The sequence below is a fragment of the Pan paniscus genome, chromosome 8 (assembly GCF_029289425.2).
Source record: "Pan paniscus chromosome 8, NHGRI_mPanPan1-v2.0_pri, whole genome shotgun sequence".
In the NCBI taxonomy this organism is placed as follows: domain Eukaryota; kingdom Metazoa; phylum Chordata; class Mammalia; order Primates; family Hominidae; genus Pan; species Pan paniscus.
The window spans coordinates 44,028,894-44,045,273 of record NC_073257.2 but is presented as its reverse complement, the minus strand read 5'-3'; the positions used below and the strand labels follow the sequence as shown (position 1 = coordinate 44,045,273).

The 16,380-nt window shown below is 33.5% G+C and overlaps 1 protein-coding gene across 11 annotated transcripts in view; it reads right to left on the bottom strand.

Moving 5' to 3' along the window:
- Positions 1 to 16,380, bottom strand: part of ZEB1 (zinc finger E-box binding homeobox 1) — a 209,934-nt gene that overhangs the window by 134,376 nt on the left and 59,178 nt on the right. For 3 of the 11 annotated variants that reach the window (XM_034930243.2, XM_063607313.1, XM_034930239.3), the window contains one exon: positions 7,219 to 7,361. The exons of 7 other annotated variants lie outside the window; for them this stretch is intronic. The gene's annotated coding sequence lies outside the window, so the exon portion shown is untranslated. Of the gene's footprint in view, positions 1 to 6,679; positions 6,759 to 7,218; positions 7,362 to 16,380 lie in introns of all 11 variants that reach the window. One more of the 11 variants, XM_063607312.1, reaches the window with a different exon arrangement.

Sequence of the window (16,380 nt, the reverse complement as noted above, 5' to 3'; positions counted from 1 at the left end):
GAACTTTTAGGATGCTGATATTGTTATTTTTCTTCATCTAGGTGTTCATCACATAGGTGTGCTAAGTCTGTGAAAATTCACGAAGCAGTATGCTCATGCTTCTATATGTATTAGGCATTAATAAAAAACTTTAGAAAAAAAAATCTGAGCGTCAATGTCTTCCCACTGTTCTCAAGCTAAAGCCCAAAGGCTAGTATCTAATATTGACTTGCAAGATATTTCACCGTACAGTGTCATCTTTCCCTCTCTCCGTGTCTTTTATCTTGAATGTGTTTTGTTCTTCTTCCTTTATGACTCTCACATCTGCTGTGCCTTTAGCTCAAAACACCACCTTGCCTTCTCATTTGGTTTGATTAAATCTAATGTCCCTCAGATTCAGTTAAAATTTCATTTGTGCAACCTGAAATAGATTGTAGTTTTGTTTTCTGACCTCAGATTGGGTTCTGATCACTTCCACTTTCCCACCATCACTCCTCTTTAGCTGTGAGAGCAGGCAATGTGTTTTGTTTACCACTCTATTCTCACAGTTCTCTATAGATTTGATGACTGAATATATTTACTTATATCCTATACAAGGATGTGGCAGGTAGCTGTGGCAAAGTTTTAAAGTCTAAGTACTCCAGTATAAATGATGAGATTGCTAAGAGTGTTTGATATGCAAACTTAAAGGAAATAAAAGTTAAATTGTTTATACACAAAAAGATATAAGCCATGCATGTATCTTTCAAGCACAGGGAGAAGTCACTTTTAATGGTTCTTAAATGTATTTGAAAGTTCTATTTTAAACAATATCTATGGTAATAAAACTCTGAAACAAAATCATAAAGTTTTAGTCATTGTCTACACAGAGATGTTGAATTGTTTTTAATGTCACGAAAACCAGGAACCTAGCACTGTTTTAATGAATTGAGTGAGGTCAACTAATTGCTTCAGTTTCTTTTAATGAGAAGTCACAAAAATATTTAATATCTATCTACCTCAACTTTTTTGAAAAAAACTATTTACAAATATTCCTAAGAAGAATTTAAGCTTTTCTAAATTAAACATAAAATAATTTGATGAATACAAAGTAAAAATATAACTTTTTATTTGTTAGAAATACCCATGGAAAATAACACAGGTGGCCTATCAAGTGGCATTCACAAACTGTTCTTCCTGGATAAAAAAGCAAAATCTGGTCACTTTTTATAATAGCAGAAAAGCATGAGTGATAACTACCTTAAGTGAAAATGTCCGAAGGAATAAAAACAAAACCAAAACTATAATGTTTCAGAAGTCAATACCATTTTCTATAATGAGCTTTATACTATACATTTTAGAATCTTTAAGCACAATTTAATTTAAATAAAAAATATAAATAGTACAGCTGGGCATGGTGGCTCATGCCTGATAGTCCCAGCTCTTTGGGAGACCAAGGTGGGAGGATCGCTTGAGCTCAGGGGTTTGAGACCAGCCTGGGCAACATGATGAGACCCCCGTCTCAACAAAAAACACAGAAAAATTAGCTCAGCATCTTGGTGCACACCTGTGGTTCCAGCTACTCGGGAGGCTGAAACAGGAGGGTGGCTTGAGCCTCAGAGGTCGAGGCTCCAGTGAGCTGTGGTTGTGCCACTGCACTCTAGGCTGGGTGACAGAGTGAGACCTTGTCTCAAACAAACAAAAAAATATATATATGGATATATAATATCATCTATATAAAAGTATATTAATATATTTTACATTTATATATATGTAGTGTTCCAAGTTGCCTTGTTTTCTACTCCTTTCAGAAAATAATTGTCTTTTATATAACATCCTCTATATTTCTTTTTATTCTAATATTCAGTTTATGGTATAAATGCACTAGATCTTAAACTAGGCAGACTTTACTGGTTAGTACCAAGAAAAAGAAAAAATAATATTTCCTTCATTTTGAGAAAAAGGTATTAGTTTCCCTAATTAATACAGAACTTGCTTACTTACCATTTCTAAAGTCCTACTATAACATTAAAAGCATCTTATGATCAAAAAGACCTTAAAATGCCCTTATCACTGAAAACCAACAGGAAGTGTATATAGGCTACTGAAGAATTTCTTTAACTAGGGTTCAGAACCTAAAACTGTCCCAATAATGCCCAGTGTAATGTTTATTAAGGCAATTACCTACTTTTTTAATATTCTGGAAATACAAAAATAACATTATTCACCTATTTTCTTGAGTTTTAGTTTTGGAGACAGAATTTGAAAAGAGAAAAAGGGATTTAAATTATAATGGATAATTCCTTTTCTTTTTAATCTATCTTCAAGAACTTATCACATAGTCTCATACTTTATTGGAAGGCCATTTTAATGTTAACTAGTAGAGTCCACTCAAAGGGCAGAACAGAAGAAAGCATTAGCAAACTAACTGCTCCCATTTAGGCTGGTATTTTCAAGTTTAATTAGTTGAAGTTAAATGTATTTTTCTTTTAAAAATCAGTATGAATTTTAAAGAAATAAACTTTAATTTTCACAAGTATTAAATTTCAAATGAAGATAAGTTAAATTCTTTCAACTTCAGTTTATCAGTAAAATGATCACATTAGACTAGATCACAGTGGTTGTCAACCAAATTTTTTGTTATGAAATCCTCTGAGAATATGATGAAAATTATGGACATTCTCCCCAGTAAAAACACATATATACAAAATATGACTGTAATTTTAGGGGATTCAACAGAATCTCTGAAATCCATCCAAGGATCCCCAGGTAAAAAGGGTACTAGATTATATTTCAGGTCTTTTGTAGCTTTAAATTATGGTTTCAGAAATAAGGCAAAAGCCTTTAAACAAAAGGAAGTCAGTCTTGAGAATAAAAGTGAAAATGCAGACACAACTCATTAGTTTACTCATTGCTGTTGAAGACATTAGCTAAGCAAGGCTGAACATCTTACTTATATAGATGTGTTAATCTGACAAAATAATTCATACCTGAGACATTAGAGGTTAGGCAAAATCAGATTCTTACATAAACCCAGGATATTTCTAGACATTAAAATGTGTGACATTCACAGCTTTCAAATGACAGTAAATTGTCTCCCTCATCCCAACTCCACCATCACCACCAACTCCAATACCTTCCTTCTTAGAGTGAGGAAGAAAAATATATACCGAAAGCTATATTTGAGACCTTTCAGGTGACTGTTTTGGGGGAGGGGCAATATTTTCAAATTCTGAAATTTCTTATTTAGAAATAATTATTGGATCACACACACACACACACACACACACAAACTTACCTGTGGTTCTTGTTCTCTGAAGGAAATGCAGTAATTGAAAACATCCCCACACTCTTGGGTACATTCTCCTAAGTGTGAATGGATTTGGAATGCACCATAGCTTAACTTTGGAACGCTAACTTATGCCACCCTGCACTGGCAGTTGGCATCCACCTGCCTACATAAATAATAATGTAAGCCTGTCATCTTGAGTCATGCACCTTGTGAAGGAAAAGTATTCTCTGGAGAGAGGTGGTGCAAGGACTGTCTTTCGAGACAAACAGTCTCTTCTACAGCACTTAAGGAGGGTAGATCCACACTACTAAGGAGGTGATTGTATGCTTCAAAAATGTACTAAAATTAATACATTAAAAATGTTAAAGAATGAAAACAGAAAGATGTTCCTCTGTAAAAGAAGCTCTTAGGAGACTGATTGCTGAACTGGTCAGGATCCAATGGTCAACACCAGAGCTAAGAATTACAAGTACTTAAATACTTGTTACGAAGTAAGCCTAATCCCTGCATTCAGTAGCCTTGTATTTTGTGTTCATGCTTGACTACCAGAGGTTTATGTGACAGATGCAATGGAAACCAATGGTAGGAAAATACCTTGAAATGGCCAAGACCCTGAAAACTGCTGTGGTTACTGTCAAAGGAGAATTAGTTTTCAAGAGAAATGATAGCAGCGTTGTGCTGTTAGATGATCTACATTTTATAAATTCAAGTAATCATTCAAAAATTGTAAAATTTCGTAAACCTTATATCTTAATGTAATAATTTAGTTTTAAAATGTTTAAATATGTATGGACTAAATCCTTGCCATTTGAGCCCCTCTTCTGTCTTAAACATACTAGGTCATTAGGAAGAAATGGGCTAGAGATATCTTTTAGTTTACAGGCTGATTTTCGGAGGATTATTAAAATCCTGTGCAGAGAAAGAGATGCTCTATTTTCTAGTCCTCCAAGATTCCAGGCAGCCTGATGATGTCTTCTTCTCAAGTTAAACCAGAGAAGGGTTGTCAGATAAAATATAGGACACCCAGTCAAATTTGAATTTCGAATAAGCAGTAACTTCTTTGGTAAAAGTTTGCCTCAAATATAGCATGGGACATAATTACACTAAACCATTATTTGTTATTTACTTGAAATTCAAATTACACTGGACATCCTGTTTTGTTTTGTTTTTTCCTTCTGCTAAATTTGGAAACTCTAAACAAGGGGAGTTCGCAGGGTCATCCAGTGGATTTTGGCATGTATGAGGCTAAAATGAGAATTCCACACATTGTCTACATCTGAACTGTGGAATATGGTACCTACTAGCCACGTGCGGCTATTGAGCACTTGAACTGTGGCTAGTCCAATATAAGATGTGCTGTGAGTATAAAATACACAGATTTTGAATGCTGAGTATGAAAAAAATCTCATAAAACATTCTATTGATTATACGTTGGAATAATATTTTTGTATATATTGGGTTAAATGTAATGAAAACTAATTTTGCCTCTTTTTATTTTCTTAATATGGCCATTAAGAACTTAAAATTACATACGTAGCTTCTATTTATGGCTCGAATTATCTTTGTACCATATAGTGCTGGTCTAGATGTCTCCAAAGGCTAGAATTTCTTTGTTGTCCCATCTCTAAAAAAAAATCAGTACGGTAAACACATAAGACTGCTTCTCTCACCTCCCTCCAGCTACCAGAGTAGGTAAAGAGCATGATCATGCCAGGGAAACAAAATTTCTAGTAGGGACTAGCATGAACTGGCTAGGAACACTTCAAAAACAAAAACAAAATGTGGCATACAGATACCAATGAAAGACAAATCAGAAACCTGATCTTTGACAAATTCTTACATGATTAGAAAAAAGAAATAAACACTAATATAGGTATGTGTATATGTACACATGAAAATCAAATCTTCTCCCAGATATTAGTTTCAATGGAAGAAGCCCTCGGTACCATTATTTTGGGTTTTCCCTCCTACCTATGATCAAAATCATAGAACAACAGTTGATTTTGTCACCTCCTATGAATTGAGATGGTTAAGTTATTAATAAGAATTGTTAAGGAAATGATCTTATTTTTGATACTGTAGATATAGACGGCAAGATCTCATAGATCTCATAGGTCCCCATTTTATTTATACATCCTACAAAACTGATCTGAAATTAGAACACGAGTTCTAGGATAGTGAAATAAACTTTTCTTTTCTAAAATATGTTGCTAAAATATGTACTATCATAAAACAAAGCTCACTTTAAAAAAGATGTATGTTTAGGGAGACTTCTTAGATTACAAGTATTTTAGTTAGAATAAACCTTTAGTTTGGTTAAGAAATAATAACCTGTTTAGTTATTTCTATAACTCACCTTATAATTTTCATTAAGTTGGAGATTTAATTCAAAGTGTTTTCTCAACTGGCAAAAAGGGATAACACATTTGTCCATTCTATTCTATGCTATTATAAAGGCTAAGATATTTAGCATGCTCTTGCAAATAAAAATTTAAAAAAACTGTATGTATATATAGATTATCTCTATATACCCAATAATCTATATTTCTTTTCTAATAAAACCTACATGATATCTGTTTTGAAGATTTAAATCTTTTAAGTTTACCTGCAGTTATAATAACCAAGACTAGTTCTAACTCCTCGACCATTTACATACAAAAAAAGTAAATTGGTTCTCAAGGTTTTTCAAAAAGGTCCAATTTGTATTTTTTCCTCATTCTAACAGCAAACACACAAGTATTTTTCCTCTTTAATATCTTTTATTATACAGCTATAGGAAGAACAACGGTTTTGAAAAGACAAAAAATTATCCTGCATCAGAGGTAGGGTTGCTAGACAAAAATCAGCAGATTACTCCCCACTTTAATGGTCCATAAGAAGTTCACATTTTGTAGAACTAAAGTCTTCAGGATCACTTTAAGAAAAGATAAATGAAAGGGACAAATTTAATTTCTTCACCAGTACTTTAAGTCTCATTGTTAATACTACAGAATACTGGGAATTACAATCTAAAATGTTTTACTAGACATTTAGTCTCTTGTTATTCAAAGTATTCTTGTCTAAGACTGACCTAATCCTAATATTAATGACATTTTCGAAATCAGCATGCTTCTGCTCTTCTCCATAGTTAATTAATGATATCCAAATGACATTTGAATTTAAGACTGGTCATTTTGAGAGACATCTATAGATTATATTAGTTAACAATAAGGTTTTCTGATGTCAGAATTTGGAAGTAAAGCACAGACATTAATTTGTTTATCCTTCATAAGGTTTCCCTGATAGAACCAACATATTTATTCTTCATTTCCTGAAGACAGGAAGAAGTTGTAAGACGAAAAAGAAATTGCCAATTTTAAGTAATTTTTTCAAGTTTTAAGTAATATTTTTCAATTAAGATCTGACATAAAAAATTTTATGATTACATACCTTTTAAAGATTAGATGACCTTTGCTTCCACACTTTCTGAAGTGTAATACAGAATACAAAATGGTTTGAGGGGCTTTCCCTGAAGTAAAGATAAGATACAGCTTCAAAAAGATCATGAAAAGTAATTCTTCACAGCTGGCTCTATCAACTGAAGCTATTATGTCACTAGATTGCCTAAATGGTGTCATTGTTTCAAAATTCTTAATCCATATCTCAAGACATACAAGAAAAATTTTTGATTAACTCCAGCAGTTATTAACTGAATAAATGCAGACTAAACTGGAAGGTTTTACTATGACTGGGATTTTTTTTAAAGTAAAACAAAACAAAAATATCCATACATCCCCAGGACATGCTTCACTTCTAAATAACGAAAAGCACCTCTTGATGAATGTGTGATGTCCTACCCACAGGTAGCTGTCTGGGCCTCCCTTCTGTGCGAACGTCTGAAGGTCTCACACCCTCAATGGAGCATTCCAAAACCAGTCTTAGGTTAGGAGCCTGGGCCCACGAGTGTGCACTCACTACACAGTGCTTACCTTTAGAGAACAAGGTGGCTGACACAAACTGATCAAGTTCTCACACCCCACACCTCCAAGAACACTGAAAAAGATCTGCAGATCTTTCTTGGTGCAGGAGGGACCTCTTTATATTCCTCTTGTGGTGGAAGTTTAAGGTTGTCCTAAGGGAGGAGAGAAGAGTAAAAGATTATACTGGGATCAAACTATTTTGATCAAGCTTATCTTCTATATTACAAAATGAAGTTTTGAGAACAGAAATTAGATAAAATCATGAGTATTCTTAAAATCACATTCTCTTCATTCACAAAAATATCTCCTCTAAATACTGCATGTTTCAAATATTACTCCTTAGACCCAAAACCTTAAGTGACTAGTTCAACATCCACCCCCATCACTGGGAAGTTGAGAAGTTGAAAAAATACAGAAAAACTGTAGGTTGCCAAATGATCATAATTATAAATTCCATTTTAAAATCTATATATATATATATAGCTAAACTCATTAAAAAGCAATGGGTTAGAGCCAGCGGAAATTCTGTCCTCCCTTTGTATTTCCAAGATAATGGCATATGCTATTTCCTAACAACAGAAAAGTAGCCCTTTGAATTCTGTTAAATGCCACAGAATAATCTACTATAATTAATAAATTAATTTAGTATGAATCAACAGTAGAATCAATCTACTAGAATGTAAAACTCCATGAGGAAAGGAATTTTGGTTTTGTTTTTTGACACACTGATTATCTGTAGTACCTTAAATAGGTCCTGGTACATAGTAAGCATTTAAAAAAATTGCGATGATTAAGAAGAATATTAACCGATTAGTCAATATTCTTAAGGTGAAACTTACATAAAATTAAACAAAAACCTACAAATGTTCTGAGGAGTTTGAAAATATGTTATATAAAATAATACTAATATAGATGTTTAATTATATATTAAATAACTGTTAGGAATACAATATTTTAAGATGCCATATCCTAAAATATTAATGACAAAATACTATAAATAAATCATTATAATCCAAATTCCTTGAAAGGAATGGAATGCTTTAAGATCAGGAAATCATGCAGAGTATTTTAAAATATATTATTAAATATCAAATATCAGAAGAAGAATATTAATACAGATGAAAAGCAATATACCTTCTTAATGCTTTAGTATTAACTGTTTTCATCCATAGAGAGTAGATCGATATAAATAAAGTGATAAAATAGTTGTCTATAGCTATAATTCTGCCTAAGTAAATTATTACCATAATATTAAATTGAAATCAGAAGATGCCATTCTATATTTCCTTATGTATTTTAATATGTACATTTTGTCTGACTATAATAAACAGAACATTATTCATTTGTTTTCCTTTAACTTTTAAACTATTATTAAAAACACAGAGACTTATTTCCTTTAAATGTTTTCCAACTGTTTCCAAATTTGATAAATTAGAGAGAAAAAGAAGAAACGCTGGCCAGGTGTGGTGGCTCATGCCTGTAATTCCAGCACTTTGAGAGGCTGAGGCTGGCGAATTACAAGGTCAGGAGTTCGAGACCAGCTTGGCCAACATGGTGAAACCCCATCTCTACTAAAAATACAAAAATTAGTTGGATGTGGTGGCAAGCGCCTGTAATCCCAGTTACTTGGGGGGCTAAGGCAGGAGAACTGCTTGAACCTGGGAGGTGGAGGTTGCAGTGAGCTGAGACTGTGCCACTGCACTCCAGCCTGGGTGACAGAGCTAGACTCCGTCTCAAAAAAAAAGAAAAAAAAAAAAAAGAAGAAAAGAAAAAAGAAAACAAAATGAAGAAATGCTAAAATCAACATTAGATTAATGGTACTGATAAAGGACTGAATGTGTATACTTTAAAAAAATCTAACATGTAAGGCCAGTAGAATCAGAAGAAACAACTATTTATAAAGTACTTGATTTCATTTGACCCCAAAATCTGAAAATGTAGAATTAAAACTCAAAACATACTGGACAATATGTATGGTGCATTTCATTTCAGAGTATAAAATACCATTTGCTATATGGTCAAAACCACAGTAAGAAAACAGGTAGTAAACTTGGGATGTATGTCCACCCTTCATCACTAAAATAATGCTTTAATGGACAGATTATGCTTTGATTACAGGCAATAAAAACCTTTCCACATTTCACAAATAATTCAATTTTATATCTTGTCTCAGGGAATCAGGTTTAAATGTGAAAAAGAGATTTAAAACAAAACTTTAGACTAAAGAAATAAGTGTACACAAAAACTCACTTAATTTAAAAACAATTTTCCTATTTTCAACATGCTGTAAGCCTTTGAACTAACTTTGGGGGGAAGGGGTGAAAACAGTTACAAAGTACTAAGTGCAGATAATATGACAAAAAGAGCTAAAAAGGGGTAAAGACCAACACAAAGTTGGAAATCTTACTGAAAGGAAAAGACTACTAAGCTGGTTGAATCTCCCAGGCCAACAAGGGCGAAAAGGGAAAACAAACTCCCTAGACAGAGGAACTGACTAGAAACTTACTCATGCTGTGGATAATGGATCCCTTGCCTCATTTCCACCTGCAGAAGATGAAGTCTAAGTTTACCATATTCAGAGATTTAGGGCTGAATTTTTCATTTCACCTGCAAATACAGATTACTAAGCCATACTAACATCTCATTTTAAGTTCCCTACAAAACTTCCCTGAGCAATCTACTTTCCTTCTTTAATGCTGGCCAATGTTTCTCATGCAATCTGTAGTGAAAGACTGTTTTCTCCCTTTTGGGGACCCAGGTTCATGGACTACCGTCATGACTATACTCAGCTCACTCTGCATAAAACTCTCCAGGCAACTGCGTTAAAACTACTGGCCTGAACTTCAACCGGGGAGACAGGTGATGTGCCTGAATGACACAAATATCACATGACTGTAAGAGTTTCTAAACCAATATAGAAATTGAGAGTAAGCATTTAGTCATGGATTGATTAACAAACCAGCACCAGTTCATAGCCCATTCTTCAAGGAGCACTGGTGTAGGTCATGCGCAGTGGCTCAAGCCTGTAATCCTAGCACTTCGGGAGGCCAAGGCAAGTGAATTATTTGAGCTCAGGAACTCCAGACCAGCCTGGGAAACATGGAGAAACCCCGTCTCTACTAAAAGTACAAAAATTAGTCAGGAGTGGTGGAACATGCCTGTAATTCCAGCTACTTGGGTAGCTGAGGCAGGACAATCACTTGAATACAGGAGGTGGTGAGGCTGCAGTGAGCTGAAATCACACTACTGCACTCCAGTCTGGGCAACAGAGTGAGACTCTATCTCAAAAAAAAAAAAAAAAAAAAAGCACTAACCTAAGTTACAGGAGTAGGATCTTATGTTACTCTTCCTTTATACTTTTTACTGAATCCAATTTCCAGTTTTAATTCTCATGTGCCCTTAGAAACTACTGACAAATAAACTATCAGTGACTGATTCCAGTATATTCCTTTTACCAGTTCTTTCTACAACACTGTACAATAGAACTTTTGGCAATGGCAAAAATGTTCTATAGCTTCATTGTTCGAAAAGGCAAACATTAGCCATATATGACTACTGCTCATTTGGAATGTGGCTAGTGTGATTAAGGTACTGAATTTTTAATTTTACTTAAACAGATGTAAGTTTAAATTGCACATTAGGCTGGTGGCTACCATACTGAACAGTACCAGTACAATGCTGAAGTGTTACATTATTGTCATGTAACCTTTTAAAAATTTAGCATTTAAAAAAATTACCTATTTCCTTCAATCCTAACACAAATATTTTAATTATGACTATCACTTTCCATACGTACATTTAGTTATGTACATACTTGTAATCATGGCATATAAATTTACTATTTTATTTTCACTTATACCAAACATTTCTCTTTATTTCTGGAACTACACTATCTAAAATTGTGGCCACTAGCCCCATTTATCTATTTAAATTTAAATAATTAACATTAAATTAAAAATTCAGTTTCTCAGTTGCCCTAGCCACATTTTAAGGGCTCAGCAGTCACATGTGCCAAATGGCTACATATTGGATAGTGCAATCACAGAATATTTCTATCACCACAAAGCTCTCCTGAACAGTGTTGTTCTATAGTCTCCAAAAATAATCATTTAAATGTAATATTTTATGTTGCTGTTCTATAATTAGTTTTTAAGCTGGGCATTATATATATATATATATATATATATATATATATATATAAAATAATTAGCATAGTGTTTCCTAATATGTTATTATGAAATTTCTAAACATTATTGTGACTCTCAGCATGTATTACTGCGTTATTTCCCAAAAGGGTCTGTTAGCACTGCTTACTTGCAAATATTAGATTTCTCTTTTTAAAAATTTATGTCCTTTAATACAATGAAAAAAACCTCATATTTCTTTATTATTCATGTGTCTTTACTTTCATATTCTTAATCTGTCATATTCATTTCTCACTTATGTATTATAATCTTGATATCTAAACTTGCATATTTACAACAATATATAACTTATACCTATTATCACTTTCCTTATAATTTTTAATGTAGTTTCCACAATTTTCTATTATCCTTTTAATCATAATATTTTGGTCCAACAAAAATTTTTAATATTCAAGTATCTTCTGGGTGAGTTCTACTAATTCTTCAAATATGAGATGTAAAGGTATTCTCTCTGCTACCTTTTCTTTTTTATTCCTATGGTTGTGTAATATATGGATGATTTTTGTCTAATTAGTTTTAAGACTTATCACTGAATAGTACTATCCAACACCACTGAACAAATATCCTTTAAGTGCCCTTCTCTTAGGAAAGATTATTTTGTCATACATTTAGTTACTGTATATGATAACAGATGGGACAAATTTTGTATTCCTCATAGTGCTCCAGTAATCTATGTTTTACAAAATGAAAACAAGCTTATTTGTTCAGTATTCCTCTTAAGAAAACAACTGTATTAATTCAGGAAAGTATGAGTAGAAGAAAAGAATGAACATAGATAGCATGTTCCACTCAAAAATTAAGAAAATCATTTGCTGGTCTATCACCTATTCAGGATTTCTTAACTCACAAAATGTTAAATGTTTGAAACTAGTAAAGGGGCTGGTTTCACATATGTATTGACACTGGCAGAAACCAAGGTGGCATGCAAGCAGAGGCAGAGAAACTAAGGTCTGAGTCAGCCACAGGGATCTGTGTAAGTCACGGGATCCAGGCCATGTCTCTTGACTCTCACCGGCCATGAAGTCGGGCTTCAAGGGAAAGTTACTTTTTTTTTTTTTTTTTTTGAGACAGTCTCACTGTCGCCCAGTCTGGAGTGCAGTGGCACAATCTCATCTCACTGCAACCCCTGCCACCTGGGGTCAAGTGACTCTTCTGCCTTAGCCTCCCGAGTAGCTGAGACTACAGGCGTGCACCACCACACCCAGCTAATTTCTCTATTTTTAGTAGAGATGGGGTTTTACCATGTTGGCCAGGCTGGTCTTGAACTCCTGATCTCAAGTGATCTGACCTCCTTGGCCTCCCAAAGTGCTGGGATTACAAGCGTGAGCCACTGGGCCTGGCCAGAAAATGTATACTTAAATCTTCAACAGACAGAGAAGTCTCTTCTGGTATCTGGGTAACACACCTATTCTTACATCATCATCACTGTTTTAGACACTCTTGCTTTAAAACCTTTTGATATTTAGTAGGACAAGACTTCTCATTACAGAATCACTATAAAATAAATCACTAGAAATTTTGGAAGTTAGAGGTTAAACCCAAAAATCTTACTTTTAGTCAAATAATTTGCCAATATTCTTGATTTAGAAACAGTTTCTCTGCTTTTATTTGAATCTTAAAATTGTTTCAAATACACTGGATGTTAATTTATTTTCCAAAGATCTAATATCTCTCTCAAATGTATTGCTAGATATTACATCTTGTTTGTTGCAATTCTGAATGGGATATTTTCCCAGAATGATTTTCACATGGTATAAAGATACAGTATATCTGGTACTTTATTAAATTTTTATTATTTAATAAATGATTTTAGAGCTGATTGCTGTAGATTTTTCTAGATAATTAATCATGTCATCTACAAATGAAATATTTTAGTTTTATTTCTTCTTCAGGTTTTGTTCATTACCAGTATTAAATAAAAATGGGGTTAGTGATGACGGGTGGACAAATTTGTAACAAAAATGGTGATGGTTTCATTCCTGAATTTAAGTTTATCACCATTTATTCTACAGCTTTGGTTAGATGATACTGTTCAGCTTGTTGATTTAATGAAGTATCATGTTCTTTGAGGCTCAACTCATCACTCACAGTTATTTCATCACAAAATAATGTATTTGACCAAATAAAACTGGGAAAAGGTCTCCAACTCCTATAGGACCAACACTGTATATATGCTGACTACATAAAATTATCCTGATACTGACAATGTTCATTAAAATAAGAAATATCTTTATTCTGTGAAAGTCCTCAGAGTCACATGTAAAATAGGTACTCAAGGTGCTATGTGGTCCTTGCAGTATCTCAAGTTACCTTTGGAATGTTACACTAGGTATTAACAGATGATATTTAAGACACCAGGCTTCTTTCCAGTATACATTGTTTCAGATAAATCAAAAAGGTGTAATTTATGAAGGAAACTTCTTCTTATAGAAGAATTTCCACTAATAAATGTGTAAGGGGTGGCAGATTTAAAAATTCATTCTCTTGCAAACCCTAATGACAGAATTGATTTGGAGAACAGTCAGCAACTTTTCCCACGGGAGGAAAGATTGGTAGAAAACTCTCAATAGAGAGATTGGGCTGGCACCACTGCCCAATTTTAGCATTGATAAGAGTATGACAAGCAGACATTATATGCTCCTTGATGTGATGCAGTATGAAGAAACAGTTCCATGTGCAAAGTATTCCTGCATGCCTTCCATCCTCAACACCAAAACCAAAGCTGAACCTGAAACTAATTAAGTCTTTCAAGCCAACTTTTAGTTCGCAGGAAATTCAGAGGTTACAGGAACAAGTTAGAAGGCAACAGAGAAATCCAGAATGGAGGATATTCTACAGGATAGTTTACCCAGTTTTTTCATTAACACATTAAAGGGAAAAGGGGAGGGAAGGAGGAAGGAGGGGGTTTGGGGGTGAGTGAGGTAAACAAGTGGTGGGAAAGAAAAGACCTTTTAATTATACAGCAGTCCAAACAACCAAATGCTATACAGATCTTGGTTGGATTCTGAAAGAACAATCTAAACGTAAAAAGGACATTTTTCAGTTAAAAGCAGAGAAACTGAATACAGAGAGAATATGAGGTGGTTAGTAGTTATTGTTAATTTTGTTGGATGTAATAAAGGTATTGTGGTTATATAAAAAAAATTCCTTCTTTTAAAGAAATGCATATGAAAGAATGCAGGAGTGAAAAGACTTGAAGTCTGGGATCTACTTTAAAAATAGTTGAGGAAAAAGAAGAGAGTAGATGAAGCAAATGTGGCAAAATTTTGCTGATTGTTAAATCTAGGCCATGGGGTTTATTACACTAGTCTCTCTTAAGTGTATGCCTGAAATTTTTTACACTAAGGTTTTTTTTTTTTTAATTCAAGCCTTTGGAACATCATCTATTAAGCCAGATATATTCTAGTACAAGTAAATATGGAATTACCTACTCTACTATATAACGAACATTCACGAGCAGTACAAAACAAGGATGCAAAAGATACGACAGACTGCCCTGTGTGTGACTGGCACAGATTGACCCACGCTTTAAAAGATTTATTTTAAAATTAAATTTGACTTGCACATACTGTTACTGTGTGTGTGTAGAAAGAATATATGTGTATATATATGTATATATATACACACACAGAGAGAGAGACAGACAGAGACAGAAAAAGAGGAGAATTTGTTAAGTTTCAGTCCAACAATACCTTAGGAAAGAGAATATCAGAAAATGAAATAATTTGTACCCTCAAAACAAACAAACAAAAGAGATGACAGTTTATGGGGTATACTGAACCAGTACAAAGTAGGTTATTTTATGTTGTTACCTTCCTACCTCCATTTCTCAACAAAAGCATGCTGCCTTCTGATTTTATTAGAGCATATTACTTGGGTCTGCATTCTCACAAATTATCTCATGATTCAAATGAGTCCTTCTGTAACTGACTGATACTCCCTTCTCTAAAAGAGACCAACTGGTCTCAGCTACATAATAGGAGTATAAACTGTTACAGCCTCACTGTGGCAAACATAAAATAATGGGGTATTTTATACTTAGTAGGTACTCAGGTATTTAAGTGAATGATAGGTATATATATCAACAGAAATATTTGAAAGATTTATACGCTCCTCTTAAAAATGTACATGCATTTCTACTGGGTAAAGTACATGGCAGAAATACATTTGAACTAGAAAGACTTTCTTATATCCCTTGTGTATCTACCACCTGCACATCCACCACTGTTCTAGTGGTTATCATGTATCCCCTCTTATATAAAGTATGTTACAGCGTAAGATGGGATTGTCTATTTGTCACCTTATTTTCACAACAATTAGGTTATTTTTTGCTGGTCCTTGACTTTACTTTTACCGTGTTAATGATTACTTAATGATATATAAGATTTTTTCCCCAATACACCGCAGTAAGCAAATCCTCCCAAGAAAAAAAAAGTTTTTATTTATGCTAATTGAATTTTCTTATAAACTTCAGTCTTCTTTCATATCACTGCATGTTAATATTTAATATTATATATTTAATATTATATAATTGTATCTTTTCCCTAAAAATGTTTGCATTCAAAACCCTTGAAAATATTTTAACATTTAAAATACAGTAATTCAAAATATAGGTAGTCTTAAATCTTCTACTAAGCCTATAAAGGGCATCTATTTTAACTCTCATTTTTTATCTGAAAAATTATTCTAATTACGACTATGTTAGCATCTAGTAGTTCAATAAGCACAGCAACTAACTTCTGATGAGTATGTATGTATGAGTATATACATATACATTTTTTACTCAATGTTCACTTGATGCTAAACCTATCAGAGCATAGACCTCCACGACACTAATAAACAACTGGATAATATAGTGGTGCTTCAGTGAGCAGATCACAAATACTCCCCCGCCTTTTTAGGAGTAGTGATTCAGTGAGAACATTTGGTAAAGCAGACGTGTGTATACATACATCCAATATATATG